The 16,251-nt window shown below is 41.3% G+C and overlaps 2 non-coding genes across 2 annotated transcripts; both read left to right on the top strand.

Annotated features, from left to right (window-relative positions):
- The first annotated feature begins 7,344 nt into the window (after nucleotides 1-7,344).
- TRNAC-ACA (transfer RNA cysteine (anticodon ACA)) lies at nucleotides 7,345-7,416 on the top strand. The gene has a single exon. It is a non-coding gene; the product is annotated as a tRNA-Cys (tRNA).
- A 4,974-nt stretch (nucleotides 7,417-12,390) lies between these two features.
- Nucleotides 12,391-12,462, top strand: TRNAC-ACA (transfer RNA cysteine (anticodon ACA)). The gene has a single exon. It is a non-coding gene; the product is annotated as a tRNA-Cys (tRNA).
- The last annotated feature ends 3,789 nt before the right edge of the window (nucleotides 12,463-16,251 follow it).

The following is a 16,251-nucleotide window of genomic DNA, read 5'->3' as shown; positions in this document are numbered from 1 at the left end:
TTAGTAGACCACGTTTGGTCAGAACTCTCCACCATGACCCATCTGTCTTAGGTGGCCCTACATGGCATGGCTCATAGTTTCAGTTAGTTAGACAAGGCTGTGATCCATGTCATCAGTTTGGTTAGTTATCTGTGATTGTGGTTTTCATTCTGTCTTCCCTTTGATGGATAAGGATAAGAGGCTCGTGGAAGCTTTCTGATGGGAGGGACTGGCTATGGGGAAACTGGGTCTTACTCTGGTGGTTAGGGCCTTGCTCAGTAAACATTTAATCAAATTTCTGCTGATGTTGGGGCTGTGTTCCTTCCCTGTAGTTTGCCCTAAGGTCCAGCTATGGTGGGGTAATAGCAATAATGGTGACCTCTTTCCAAAGGATTTACACCAGCACACTGTGGCTCTCAGAACTGTTGTATTTAGTACCCCTGACGGTTGACTCACACCTCTTCTGGAGACTCCTGAACACTCACAAGCAAGTCTGGTTCAGTCACTTATGGCATCACTGATCCTTTCTCCTGGGTCCTGGTGTGCACAAGGTTTTGCTTTTGCCCTCCAAGAGTCTGTTTCTCTAGTCCTGTGGATATTCTGTAATCAAATCCCAGTGACCTCCAAAGTCAAATTCCCTGGGGGTTCTCAGCCCCTTTACAGGATCCTCAGGTTAAGAAATCTGTTGTGAGCCCTAGAACTTTTGCAACAGTGTGAGTACTTATTTGGTATACTTGGTATACTTTGATATATTTGGGTTGTCTACTCAATGGCTCTATGGTGGGGCTGATGGTGACCTCCTCCAAAAGGGCTTATGCCACAGGCTGCGTCTCCCATGTCTACTGTAGCCAGAGCCCCTGTTCCCACGGTAGACCACTGCTAACCCCTGCCTCTGTAGGAGACACTCAAACACTCAAAGACAGGTCTGGCTCAGTCGCTTGTGGAGGTCACTGCTCCTTTCCCTGGGTCCTGGTGTGCACAAGGGTTTTGTGTCCCCTGAGTGTCTCTGGTGGGTATAAGGTTTGATTCTAAATATGATTTTGCCCCTCCTACTGTCTTGTTGGGGCTTCTCCTTTACCCTTGGACATGGAATAGCTTTTATCGGTGGGATCCAACATTCTCCTGTCAATAGCTATTCAGCAGCTAGTTGCAATTTTGGTGTTCTTGCAGGAGAAGATGAGCACACGTCCTTCTATTCCACCATCTTGGTTTCTCCTCTTATCGGAGAGAGAAGCATTTGACATTTGGTGCTCATTCATTCACTCATGTGTTTATTTATGAAAACATATTCACTGAGACCTGGACCATAAAGAAGGCTGAGGCCAAAGAATTGATGCTTTTGAACTGTGGTGCTGAAGAAGACTCTTGAGAGCTGCTTGTACAGCAAGGAGATCAAACCAGTCAATCCTAAAGGAAATCAACCTTGAATATTCATTGGAAGGACTGATGCTGAAGCTGAAGCTCCAATACTTGGCCACATGATGTGAAGAGCTGACTCATTAGAAGAAACCCTGATGCTGGGAAAGACGGACGGCAGGAGGAGAAGGGGGTGACAGAAGATGAGGTGATTGGATGGCATTATCGACCCAATGGACATGAGTTTGAACAAACTCTGGGAGATAGTGAAGGACAGGGAAGCCTGGTGTGCTGCAGACCGTGGGGTCTCAAGAGTTGGACACAACTGAGCAACTAAACAAAAACAATTCACTGAACACCTACTAAGTGCTACTCATCGGGCTACTAGCCTATAGCAATGAAAAAGATAAAAATCTTTTCATGTTAAAACACAAAAAAATGATAACGTTTCAAGGTGTGGATAAATCCCACAAGGAAAGCAAGGTGAAAGGCAAAGAGGTGATGGAAGAGAGGTGCTGCTTTTCAGATGTGCCCACAGCAGGCTTCTCTGAAGAGGGGACAGTTGATCTGAGCTGCAGTGGAAGCGGGAGAGGAAACTCTGTGAATATCTGGGGTGGGGGGTGGGGGGTGGATATTCCAGACAGAGGGACCAACAAGCACACAATTCTGAGTCAAGAGCATGCTCTACACGTTTGAAGAGCAGCAAGGGGACTGGCAAGTAGTCAGGTGCAGAGAAGAAGAGGACCAGAGGCAAGGTGTACACCTGGATACATTGTCTGCGACCAGATCGTGCAGGGCCTCCTAAACCACGGAAAGGATGTGATTTTAGTGAGATAGCTTTGAGCTCGGAGTAGGGAGTGACATGATCTGAGGTCTGTTTTGAAAAGGTCATCACAGCTACTTCGTGGAGAATAGATTTTGTTCTTGAGCCAACTTATGGCTGCTTGTTTGAAGGCACTCTATGAATTTTTCTTACTGGCTTGCAAATACTAATTATGATCTATGAAGTGCAGAATAGGCTTAGTTCCACTTTTCTCTTTACCAGACATTTTCTGAATTGCTGTGCCGAGGTGAAGGCAGATTTATTGGTGTGAAATAATGAAACTATGACAGTTCCATTAGGAAGACTTGATAGCATCTTTATAATGGAAGGGACTTTCTTAACATAAAAGGACAATATGCTATTACCCTCTCCCTCCTTTTTTTAAAAAAAATAATATCTCATACTCTGTTTGGCTCCCATCTGTGAACAATTTATTGGTTTTCTTGCTAATGAGGGTATCAAAGCAAGTCAAGTTCAGTCCTCATTATTCACCACAGCCATATTCCAGCCAGCAGGTCATGAACAAAATGAGACAATGGACCTAGGAGAAAGGAAAACTTCTACTGGCTCTGCCCAAATAGCTTATGCTCAAGTGTGATGTAAAATGTGGCTTGGGTTAAGGATGGAATCTAGAGCAGGTCTTGACCATGTGCTAGGTGAAGAATTAGCAAAATGATAACAGTGTTTTGTTCACTAAGCAACTATTTTGTCAAAACAAAAGTGCCTTATGAAACGCAACTATGTTTTTTTGAAGGGCCACCAAATGACATTTGGGACAGAAGTTATTCATTTTCTTTTTAATAAGTCACTAAAAGAAGAATCTTACCATCCACAACAAAGTGGCAATTTAACAAAGTCACAAGCAGCAAAGCCATGAAAAACTAAAACCTATGATTCTGTAATTGTTGATTTAATAGCTCCATGAGTGAGTGAGTGAAAGTCGCTCAGTCGTGTCTGACTCTATGTGACCCCATGGACTACAGCCACCCAGGCTCCTCTGTCTGTGAAATTCTTCAGGCAAGAATACGGGAGTGGGTTGCCATTTCCTTCTCCAAGGGATCTTCTCCACCCAGGGATCAAGCCCAGGTCTCCTGCATTGTAGGAAGATTCTTTACAGTCTGAGCCACCAAGGAGGGTATTTTCTTTGGGTTTGGTGTATCCTGGAGCATGGCTAAATTCTATTTAATTTTCCTAGCAGGGACTAGCTAAGGCTATGGTTTTTTCAGTAGTCATGTATGGATGTGAGAGTTGGACCATGAAGAAGGCTGAGTGCTGAAGAATTGATGATTTTGAACTGTGATGTTGGAGAAGACTCTTGAGAGTCCCTTGGAATGCAAGGAGACCAAGCTAGTCGATCCTAAAGGAAATCAATGCTGAATGTTCATTGGAAGAACTGATGCTGAAGCTTCAATACTTTGGCCACCTGATGCAAAGAGCTGACTCATTGGAAAAGACCCTGATGCTGGGAAAGATTGAGGGCAGGAGAAGAGGATGACAGAGGACGAGATGGTTGGATGGCATCACCAGCTCAATGGATATGAGTTTGAGCAAGCTTCGGGAGATGGTGAAGGACAGGGAAGCCTGGTGTGCTGCAGTCCATGGGGTTGCAAAGAGTTGGACACGACTGAGTGACTGAACAACAACAACAGCATGGGCTAGGTTGCATTTTGGTAGAGTTCTTGAAGGGACAATGGCAAATGTGGAAACGATGTTTGAATCAGATGAAGTCCAAGATCTATTTGAATCCTGAGATTCAATGATTATAGGATAGAATCTGTGAAGTCTAGAGGTCTTGAGCTCTGTTTCCATAATCTATCTCTTAAGGTTCAAAATTGACCTGTAGAATATCTTTTGAGTTTCTACATGAGTCCAAGAAAAAAATTTTTTCATATTTAGAAAAAAATGCTTTGGCCCTTGAACATCCATTTAAACATTTCTTTTTTAAGATGGAAAACTTGTATGTGAAAAAATTGCAAGACAGCAGTGGTCCAAAAGAACTGTAATGACATAATGTTTTCATCCATGCCATCACATTGATACTGAACATTTTATATGTGGCTTGTACAACTGTGAATCTGAATTTTAATTTTGTATAATTTAATTCATTTAAATGTATATAGGCACATGTAGTTTGATGGCAGAAAGTGAAGAGGAAGTAAAAAGCCTCTTGATGAAAGTGAAAGTTGAGATAGAAAAAGTTGGCTTAAAGCTCAACATTCAGAAAACGAAGATCATAGCATCTGGTCCCATCACTTCATGGGAAATAGATGGGGAAACAGTGGAAACAGTGTCAGACTTTATTTTTTGGGGCTCCAAAATCACTGCAGATGGTGACTGCAGCCATGAAATTAAAAGACACTTACTCCTTGGAAGGAAAGTTATGACCAACCTAGATAGCCTATTGAAAAGCAGAGACATTACTTTGCCAACAAAGGTCCGTCTAGTCAAGGCTATGGTTTTTCCTGTGGTCATGTATGGATGTGAGAGTTGGACTGTGAAGAAAGCTGAGCGCTGAAGAATTGATGGTTTTGAACTGTGGTGTTGGAGAAGACTCTTGAGAGTTCCTTGGACTGCAAGGAGATCCAACCAGTCCATTCTGAAGGAGATCAGCCCTGGGATTTCTTTGGAGGGAATGATGCTGAAGCTGAAACTCCAGTACTTTGGCCACCTCATGTGAAGAGTTGACTCATTGGAAAAGACTCTGATGCTGGGAGGGACTGGGGGCAGGAGGAGAAGGGGACGACAGAGGATGAGATAGCTGGATGGCATCACGGACTCGATGGACGTGAGTCTGAGTGAACTCCAGGAGATGGTGATGGACAGGGAGGCCTGGCATGCTGCGATTCATGGGGTCGCAAAGAGTCGGACATGACTGAGTGACTGAACTGAACTGAACTGAACTGAACTGAGTTGATGGCCAATCTATTGGCCAGTAAAGTTCTCAGATAACCTGAAGAATTATTATTCTGTGCTAAATAACACAGAAGATTGAAAATGAAAATATCTTTATTTTTTCCTAAGTCAGGAAAGCGAGGGTATTACCCACATCTTATCTCCAGTCCTGGTAGGTAAGTATGCAGGTACATATACATTACTGTGTTTCTGACATCTCTCACTTTCTCTGTCTCCACAGTCTAGTATCAATCTATGTCTCTCTCTCTTTATCTAATGTTTGCAATAGTACATTTTTCAACATGTGGAGGGAAATACAAGGACTGGAGAACAGAAAGAATATGATGAAGGTTATTTGTGTCCATTCTAAAGATAAAACTATCATTTTAAAAAAGGAGAATAGAAAAATAAATAAACAAAAAAAATGGGCATAGGTAAGTGTAAGCAACCTTTATAGGGCACTTTATAAGACAAGTCAGCTTCAGTGGTGCCTAGAAATTCATTTGGAAGATCGAAATCATATACTTCCTAGAAGCCATTCAAGATTTCAAAGCAATAATTTCTAGGTCTTTTGATCTTTGTAACCGTTTGTGCTCTATAACCTATAGATAAACATCAGGAAAAAAGTGTTAGGAATGATTGAGTCCTGTGTTTACTCTTCATAAGTTTGATGCTTTTTTGTAATGACTTTGAAGAATGAGAACTTTCAAAGAGGGTGGTAGGCAAGGGTGGAGTGGAGTTTGATAAGAGCTTGTAACAGACTATATAGTTTAGTGCATATAGAGTAGAAATAAAATGATTAGAAATTTTAATAATTTATACTGGAAGTGAAGAGCCAACTCATTGGAAAAGACCCTGATGCTGGAAAAGATTGAAGGCAGGCGGAGAAGGGGACGACAGAGGATGAGGTGGTCGGGTGGTATCACCAACTCAACGGATATGAGCTTCAGCAAGTTCTGGAAGACGGTGGAGGACAGCGAAATCTGGCGTGCTGAAGTCCATGGAGTTGCAAAGAGTCAGACAAGACTGAACAACTGAACAATGACAACAAATGCAAAGGAATCTAAAAGATTATATAGATAGATAGATAGATAGATAGATAGATAGATAGATATAGATATCATGCTCACTCAGTTGCTTCATTGTGTCTGACTCTTTGTGACCCCATGGACTCACCAGGCTCATCTGTCCATGGGATTGTCCAGGCAAGAATACTGTAGGGGGTTGACATGTCCTCCTCCAGAGGATCTTCCTGACTCAAGGATCAAGACCAGGTCTCCTGCATTGCCAGCATATTCTTTACCCCTGAGCCATCTGGGAAGCCCTATATATATAAATATATTATTAATATATAATAAGACCTATATAATTCATTTATTTATTATAAATATGTATATATCCAAATCAGTTTGCTGTATACCTGAAACTAATATAACACTGTAAATCAATATATTTCAATAAAAATGATAAAAACAGAAATTTTAAGAAATGAACTTATCTCCACTGAATATACAGGTATGTAAGGAATATTAATCATAAACCCCAATCACTGCAGATGCAGCATGTCTCTTTTCCAGTTATTCTCTTTTTAAGTTGATAAAATTTATCTACTTTATTTTTTATTTTTATCTTTTATTTGTTTATTTATTTACTTTACAGTATTGTATTGGTTTTGCCATACATCAACATGAATCTGCCATGGGTGTAAACGTGTTCCCAATCCTGAACCCCCCTCCCACCTCCCTCCCCATACCATCCCTCTGGGTCATCCCAGTGCACCAGCCCCGAGCATCCTGTATCATGCATTGAACCTGGACTGGCGATTCAATTCACATATGATATTATACACGTTTTACGGCCATTCTCCCAAATCATCTCACCCTCGCCCTCTCCCACAGAGTCCAAAAGACTGTTGTATACATCTGTGTCTCTTTTGCTGTCTCGCATACAGTGTTATTGTTACTAAATTCCATATATATGTACTGCTGCTGCTGTTGCTGCTAAGTCGCTTCAGTTGTGTCCGACTCTGTGCGACCCCATAGATGGCAGCCCACCAGGCTCCCCCATCCCTGGGATTCTCCAGGCAAGAACACTGGAGTGAGTTGCCATTTCCTTCTCCAATGCATGAAAGTGAAAAGTGAAAGTGAAGTTGCTCAGTCGTGTCCGACTCTTAGCGACCCCATGGACTGCAGCTTACCAGGCTCCTCGGTCCATGGGATTTTCCAGGCAAGAATACTGGAGTGGGCTGTCATTGCCTTCTCCTATATATGCGTTAGTATACTGTACTGGGGGCTTCCCTGGTGGCTCAGAGGGTAAAGTGTCTGCCTACAATGCAGGAGACCCGGGTTCAATCCCTGGGTAGGGAAGATTCCCCTGGAGAAGGGAATGGCAACCTACTCCAGTATTCTTGCCTGGAAAAACTCACGGACTGAGAAGCCTGGTAGGCTATAGTCTATGGGGTCGCAAAGAGTCGGACACGACTAAGTGACTTCACTTTCACTTTCATACTGTATTGGTGTTTTCTTTCTGGCTTACTTCACTCTGTATAATAGACTCCAGTTTCATCCACCTCATTAGAACTAATCCAAATATATTCTTTTTAATGACTGAGTAATACTCCATTTTGTATATGTACTACAGCTTTCTTATCCATTCGTCTGCTGATGGACATCTAGGTTGCTTCCATGTCCTGGCTATTGTAAACAGTGCTGCAATGAACATTGGGATACATGTGCCTCTTTCAATTCTATTTTCCTCAGTGTGTATGCCCAGCAGTGGGATTGCTGGGTCGTATGGCAGTTCTATTTCCAGTTTTTTAAGGAATCTCCACACTGTTCTCCATAGTGGCTGTACTAGTTTGCATTCCCACCAACAGTGTAAGAGGGTTCCCTTTTCTCCACACCCTCTCCAGCATTTATTGCTTGTAGACTTTTGGATCGCAGCCGTTCTGACTGGCATGAAATGGTACCTCATTGTTTTGATATGCATTTCTCTGATAATGAGTGAAGTTGAGCATCTTTTCATGTGTTTGTTAGCCATCTGTATGTCTTCAAAATTCTCCAAGCCAGACTTCAGCAATACGTGAACTGTGAACTCCCTGATGTTCAAGCTGGTTTTAGAAAAGGCAGAGGAACCAGAGATCAAATTGCCAACATCCGCTGGATCATGGAAAAAGCAAGAGAGTTCCAGAAAAATATCTATTTCTGCTTTATTGACTATGCCAAAGCCTTTGACTGTGTGGATCACAATAAACTGTGGAAAGTTCTGAAAGAGATGGAAATACCAGACCACCTAACCTGCCTCTTGAGAGATCTGTATGCAGGTCAGGAAGCAACAATTAGAACTGAACATGGAACAACAGACTGGTTCTAAATAGGAAAAGGAGTATGTCAAGGCTGTATATTGTCACCCTGCTTATTTAACTTATATGCAGAGTACATCATGAGGAACGCTGGACTGGCAGAAGCACAAGCTGGAATCAAGATTGCCGGGAGAAATATCAATCACCTCAGATATGCAGATGACACCAGCCTAATGGCAGAAAGTGAAGAGGAGCTAAAAAGCCTCTTGATGAAAGTGAAAGAGGAGAGTGAAAAAGTTGGCTTAAAGCTCAACATTCAGAAAACGAAGATCATGGTATCTGGTCCCATCACTTCATGGGAAACAGATGGGGAAACAGTGGAAACAGTGTCAGACTTTATTTTGGGGGGCTCCAAAATCACTGCAGATGGTGACTGCAGCCATGAAATTAAAAGACGCTTACTCCTTGGAAGAAAAGTTATAACCAACCTAGATAGCATATTCAAAAGCAGAGACATTACTTTGCTGACTAAGGTCCGTCTAGTCAAGGCTATGGTTTTTCCTGTGGTCATGTATGGATGTGAGAGTTGGACTGTGAAGAAGGCTGAGCGCCAAAGAATTGATGGTTTTGAACTGTGGTGTTGGAGAAGACTCTTGAGGGTCCCTTGGACTGCAAGGAGATCCAACCAGTCCATTCTGAAGGAGATCAACCCTGGGATTTCTTTGGAAGGAATGATGCTGAAGCTGAAGCTCCAGTACTTTGGCCACCTCATGTGAAGAGTTGAGTCATTGGAAAAGACTCTGATGCTGGGAGAGATTGGGGGCAGGAGGAGAAGGGGACGACGGAGGATGAGATGGTTGGATGGCATCACGGACTCAATGGACGTGAGTCTGAGTGAACTCCAGGAGATGGTGATGGACAGGGAGGTCTGGCATGCTGCGATTCATGGGGTCGCAAAGAGTCGGACATGACTGAGTGACTGAACTGAACTGAACTGATGTCTTCTTTGGAGAAATGTTTGTTTAGTTCTTTGGCCCCTTTTTTGATTGAGTCATTTATTTTTCTGGAATTGAGCTGCAGGAGTTACTTGTATATTTTTGAGATTAATCCTTTGTCAGTTGCTTCATTTGCTATTATTTTCTCCCATTCTGAAGGCTGTCCTTTTACCTTGTTTATAGTTTCCATTGTTGTACAAAAGCTTTTAATTTTAATTAGGTCCCATTTGTTTATTTTTGCTTTTATTTCCAATATTGTGGGAGGTGGGTCATAGAGGGTCCTGCTGTGATTTATGTTGGAGAGTGTTTTGCCTCTGTTCTCCTCTAAGAGTTTTATAGTTTCTGGTCTTATGTTTAGATCTTTAATCCATTTTGAGTTAGTTTTTGTGTATGGTGTTAGAAAGTGTTCTGGTTTCATTCTTTTACATGTGGCTGACCAGTTTTCCCAGCACCATTTGTTAAAGAGATTGTCTTTTCTCCATTGTATATTCTTGCCTCCTTTGTCAAAGATAAGGTGTCCATAGGTACGTGGATTTATCTCTGGGCTTTCTATTTTGTTCCATTGATCTATATTTCTGTCTTTGTGCCAGTACTATACTGTCTTGATGACTGTGGCTTTGTAGTAGAGCCTGAAGTCAGGCAGGTTGATTCCTCCAGTTCCATTCTTCTTTCTCAAGATTATTTTGGCTATTTGAGGTTTTTTGTATTTCCATACAAATTGTGAAATTATTTGTTCTAGCTCTGTGAAAAACCCCGCTGGTAGCTTGATAGGGATTGCATTGAATCTATAGATTGCATTGAATCTATAGATTGCTTTGGGTAGTATACTCATTTTCACTATATTGATTCTTCCAATCCATGAATACAGTATATTTCTCCATCTATTGGTGTCCTCTGATTTATTTCACGAGTGTTTTATAGTTTTCTATATATAGGTCTTTAGTTTCTTTAGGTAGATATATTCCTAAGTATTTTATTCTTTTCGTTGCAATGGTGAATGGAATTGTTTCCTTAATTTCTCTTTCTATTTTCTCACTATTAGTGTATAGGAATGCAAGGGATTTCTGTGTGTTGATTTTATATCCTGCAACTTTAGTATATTCATTGATTACCTCTAGTAATTTTCTGGTGGAGTCCTTAGGGTTTTCTGTGTAGAGGATCATGTCATCTGCAAACGGTGAGAGTTTTACTTCTTTTCCAATTTGGATTCCTTTCATTTAATTTTCTGCTCAGATTGCTGTGGCCCAAACTTCCAAAACTATGTTAAATAGTAATTGTGAGAGTGGGCACCCTTGTCTTGTTCCTGACTTTAGGGGAAATGCTTTCAATTTTTCACCATTGAGGATAATGTTTGCTGTGGATTTATCATATATAGCTTTTATTATGTTGAGGTATGTTCCTTCTATTCCTGCTTTCTGGACAATTTTTATCATAAATGGATGTTAAATTTTGTCAAAGGCTTTCTCTGCATCCATTGAGATAATCATATGGCTTTTATTTTTCAATTTGTTAACCTACTTTGAATTCTAAAGGACTCTTCATTGCTTACAGAATATGTAATTTACTCCTTAAATATCTGCTTCCCTCCATTTTTCACTGAAGTAAATCCAGTGGGAAGGACCTGAACTTGAACCCTGGGAAATCTGGGTCGTGACTTAAAGCCACTGCAAATGGAATATTATTTAGAAGTTTAGAAGTTTCATGTTTAATCCTAAAAATTCTGTGATTCTCATATCCAAATAGTTCTGTATTTCTATGGTTATGAAAAGAACATTTTAAAATATTCTTATGAAAAAATATGGACAAAAAGTGAACTACCTGATACTCTATTCCCGTGAGTGGTTGATTTATGTGTAAAATTTTATTATACTGAATTTATCATTTGTAGTAACTTGAAGAGCAATGAACCTCAGATGTGCGATTTTTTTTTTTTTTGGTGTCACAATATTTCAATAACTCAGACTAAAAGAAATACATAAATATAAGTAGTATTTTTTCTCCTTCATTCTTATAGGAATTTTGTCAGACTAATCTCTGGAGAGAGAGGTCCAAATGTTTCCAGAGAGGTGAGGAGTGACAGTTTTGGGCTACTGAAATTGATGAGCATTTTGATGAGTCCCTCTTTGAAAGACATGATAGTTGAATAACATGCACACTGAAAGCATTTCTGATTCATGGATTAGATCTCTTCTATATCCTCAAGAAAACACTCTTCAGAGTTTTTTCAGAAGAAATTTGATGTTTTGATTTTTTATTTTACCACTGATCCTTTCAATCAGATTAATGAACCAACAGGAAGCCCATCCTGGTGCTCTGTGACTACCTAGAGGGATGGGAGTGTGGAGAGAAACTCCAGAAGGAGGGGATATATGTATAATTATGGCTAATTTGCATTGTTGTATGGCAGGAACCAGAGCTTCCTGGGTGGCAGCAGGGGTAAAGAACCCGCCTGCCAATGCAGGAGATGTAAAGAGATGCCAATTCTATCCCTGGGTCTGGAAGATCCCATGGAGGAGGGCATGGCAGTCCACTCCAGTATTCTTGCCTGGAGAATCCTATGGACAGTGGAGCCTGGTAGGCTACAATCCATAGGGTCACAGAGAGTTGGACATGCTTGAAGCAACTTAACACATACATGGCAGAAATCAACATAAGATTGTCAAGCAATTATCCAATTAAAATTTGTTTTAAATTAAAAATAAATGAACCAGCTGTCTTAATTCTTACTCTCACGATCCTCTTCCTTGTCTCTCACATTTAATTTTATTTACATTTTAAGTTTTATAGTATTTATCATGACAATACATGCACATGGTTAAAACATCCCTGCCATGTTCAATCATTGGCGAGGAGTGGCCCATGGGAGAAGTGACTTGATGTGGGTGTGGAGTGAATTGCAGAAGCTGGAGCTGGGCTGCCAGTCAAATAGTTGTCCTCTCCTTAATAGAAACACTGCTATTTATTTGCCCTACTGAGGACCTGCCCCTTTGAAAATGTGGTCTCATCTGTCAGGCTTCCCAGGTGGCTCAGTGGTAAAGGGGGCTTCCCTGGTGGCTCAGATGGTAAAGAATCTGCCTACAATGCAGGAGACCCAGGTTCAATCCCTGGGTAGGGAAGATCCCCTGGAGAAGAGAATGGCAATCCACTCCAGTATTCTTGCCTGGTGAATCCCATAGACAGAGGAGCTTGGCAGGCTACAATCAATGGGGTCATTAAGAGTTGGACATGAATGAGCATGCACGCACTCATAGGTCAAGCCTGGGTAGGTTCTTGTTGCTGGAATATCAGGAAGTTGCCGTGGTCATAGTCAGATTGGCTTTTGAGAGGAGATGCTCATTATCAAGGCCATTCAAAGTCCACCGAGCCATCATAGCTGCTATGCTCATGAGTCCATTGAATAGAAAGAGGCTAAATGAGGAAAGTGAAAGTCACTCAGTTGTGTGTGACTCTCTGTGACCCCATGGACTGTAGCCCTCCAGGCTACTCTGCCCATGGAATTTTCCAGGCAAGAATACTGGAGTGGGTTGCCATTTCCTATTCCAAAATGAGGAAGGAGGGTGACTAATAGTCATTGGGCAGTTCATCCTGGTCTCTTCCTTCCTCTAGGAGGAAGCCTGTATTAAGCTTCTTTAAGGATCTCTCAAAGATTCCTCAAACCTTTCAATATAAGGGTTCTCAATTGGTAAAATGAATCAGATCTGGAAACTGCAAAGTATATCTGATGATGTCAAGTATTTCAAATGTATAGAATATTCCTTTTCCCTGGATACTGTCATCTGGAGCTCTCCATCCTTTGGCTTCCATCTAGGCTGGAGGCAGGAAGGGAAGACGGGGGTTGCTTGTCCCTGGTAATGATGTCAATTGGCCTCCTTGATTTCAGGCTCTCTTTTCAAACTCCTGCCCTCTGTCATTCTCCATCCTCCAAGACTAGAGTCCGAAATCACCTCCTTTCTCTTTCCTACAAAACTGCTATATATAATTTCTTGGGTTTGATTTCCTTAGCTTTTATGAATCAGTTGACATTTCTCAATCCATTTTCTATCTTTCAGAGTAGATTTTCAAAACGTCTTCCTGTTTCATCCAAGGCATCTCTAAGCACTCAGTTTGGGGTTATATTTTTTTGTTATACTCAGTTGCCTGGTAGCTTGCAGTCTCCTCTGTCCATCGGATTCTCCAGACAAGGATACTGGAGCGGGTTGCTGTGCCCTGCTCCAGGGGATCTTCCTGACCCAGGTGTCGAACACAGGTATCTTGCATTATAGGAGATTCTTTTTCTTTTTTTTTTTATTTTTATTTTTACTTTACAATACTGTATTGGTTTTGCCATACATTGATATGAATCCACCACGGGTGTACGTGCGTTCCCAAATTTACCATCTGAGCCACCAGGGAAGCCCCTTTACCACCTCACTGGATACAATGAGAAATCAAGAGGCAAGCACTTTATTCTTAGTAAATGATGAAATGAATGCTGATGCATTTGCTGTTTTTAATGGCCTGGGGTCTGATACCCACCACTCCAGCTGTTTCATTTTGTCTTCATTGATTTAGCTCTGCATTTGCTTTTCTATTGGATTTTTCCAGTCGACCCAATATCTAATAAAACATTCACAGATCATTTTTCCATTTTTCCTCGCCAGCTATTTTCCATCAAGTATGTTGCAAATTGATATGTTTTCACAGAAGCCCATCATTAAAATGACTAAATATTAAACATCTGTTCTTTTAGGCAGCTGTAAATAGAGAAACTCTGTTTCTCAATGAGTTTTTCAATACATCTTATGAGCATATTAAATTATGCCATGTGAAGTTTTGCTTTGATTAGAATACGTTTTACATTTGTTCTTTCTTTTTGACATAAAAGAGTCAGTTCAGTTCAGTTCAGTTCAGTTCAGTCGATCAGTCATGTCTGATTTTTTGCGACCCCATGAATCGCAGCACGCCAGGCCTCCCTGTCCATCACCATCTGCCAGAGTTCACTCAGACTCACGTCCATCGAGTCCGTGATGCCATCCAGCCATCTCATCCTCGGTCATCCCCTTTTCCTCCTGCCCCCAATCCCTCCCAGAATCAGGGTCTTTTCAAATGCGTCAGCTCTCTGCATGAGGTGGCCAAAGTACTGGAATGTCAGCTTTAGCATCAGTCCTTCCAGTGAACACCCAGGGCTGATCTCCTTTAGAATGGACTAATTGGCTCTCCTTCCAGTCCAAGGGACTCTCAAGAGTCTTCTCCAACACCACAGTTCAAAAACATCAATTCTTTGGTGCTTATCTTCCTTCACAGCCCAACTCTCACATTCATACATGACCACTGGAAAAACCATAGCTTTGACTAGACAGACCTTTGTTGGCAAAGTAATATCTCTGCTTTTCAATATGCTATCTAGGTTGGTCATAAATTTCCTTCCAAGGAGTAAGCGTCTTTTAATTTCATGGCCGCAATCACCATTTGCAGTGATTTTGGAGCCCCTCAAAATAAAGTCTAAGACTGTTTCCACTGTTTCCCCATCCATTTCCCATGAAATGATGGGACTAGACGCCATGATCTTCGTTTTCTGAATGTTGGGCTTTAAGCCAACTTTTTCACTCTCTTCTTTCACTTTCATCAAGAGGCTTTTGAGTTCCTCTTCACTTTCTGCCATAAGGGTGATGTCATCTGCGTATGTGAGGTTATTGATATTTCTCCCAGCAATCTTGATTCCAGCTTGTGCTTCTTCCAGTTCAGTGTTTCTCATGATGTACTCTGCATATAAGTTAAATAAGCAGGGTAACAATATACAGCCTTGACGTACTCCTTTTCCTATTTGGAACCAGTCTGTTGTTCCATGTCCAGTTCTAACTATTGCTTCCTGACCTGCATATAGGTTTCTCAAGAGGTAGGTCAGGTGGTCTGGTATCCCCATCTCTTTCAGAATTTTCCACAGTTTATTGTGATCCACATAGTCAAAGGCTTTGGCATAGTCAATAAAGCAGAAATAGATGTTTTTCTAGAACTCTCTTGCTTTTTCGATGACCCAGCAGATGTTGGCAATTTGATCTCTGGTTCCTCTGTCTTTTCTAAAACCAACTTGAACATCTGGAAATTCACGGTTCATGTATTGCTGAAGCCTGGCTTGGAGGATTTTGAGCATTACTTTACTAGCGTGTGAGGTGAGTGCAATTGTGCAGTAGTTTGATCATTCTTTTGCATTGCCTTTCTTTGGGATTGGAATGAAAACTGACCTTTTCCAGTCCTCTGGCCACTGCTGAGTTTTCCAAACTTGCTGGCATATTGAGTGCAGCACTTTCACAACATCATCTTTCAAGATTTGAAATAGCTCAACTGGAATTCCATCACCTCCACTAGCTTTGTTCATAGTGATGATTTCTAAGGCCCACTTGACTTCACATTCCAGGATGTCTGGCTCTAGGTGAGTGATCATACCATCGTGAGTATCTTGGCCATGAAGATCTTTTTTGTACAGTTCTTCTGTGTATTCTTACCACCTCTTCTTAATATCTTCTGCTTCTGTTAGGTCCATACCATTTCTGTCCTTTATTGGGCCCATCTTTGCATGAAATGTTCCCTTGGTATCTCTATTTTTCTTGAAGAAATCTCTAGTCTTTCTCATTCTGTTGTTTTCTCTATTTCTTTGCATTGATCACTGAGGAAGGCTTTCTTATCTCTCCTTGCTATTCTTTGGAAGTCTGCATTCACATGCTTAGATCTTTCCTTTTCTCCTTTGCTTTTCACTTCTCTTCTTTTCAAAGCTATTTGTAAGGCCTCCCCAGACAGCCATTTTGCTTTTTTTGCATTTCTTTTCCATGGGGATGGTCTTGATCCCTGTCTCCTGTACAATGTCACGAACCTCAGTCCATAGTTCATCAGGCACTCTATCTATCAGGTCTTGTTCCTTAAATCTATTT

The sequence above is a fragment of the Capricornis sumatraensis genome, chromosome 18, assembly GCF_032405125.1.
Source record: "Capricornis sumatraensis isolate serow.1 chromosome 18, serow.2, whole genome shotgun sequence".
NCBI lineage: Eukaryota > Metazoa > Chordata > Mammalia > Artiodactyla > Bovidae > Capricornis > Capricornis sumatraensis.
Note: the sequence above shows the minus strand (reverse complement) of the source record. Positions and strands in the feature narration are given on the sequence as shown.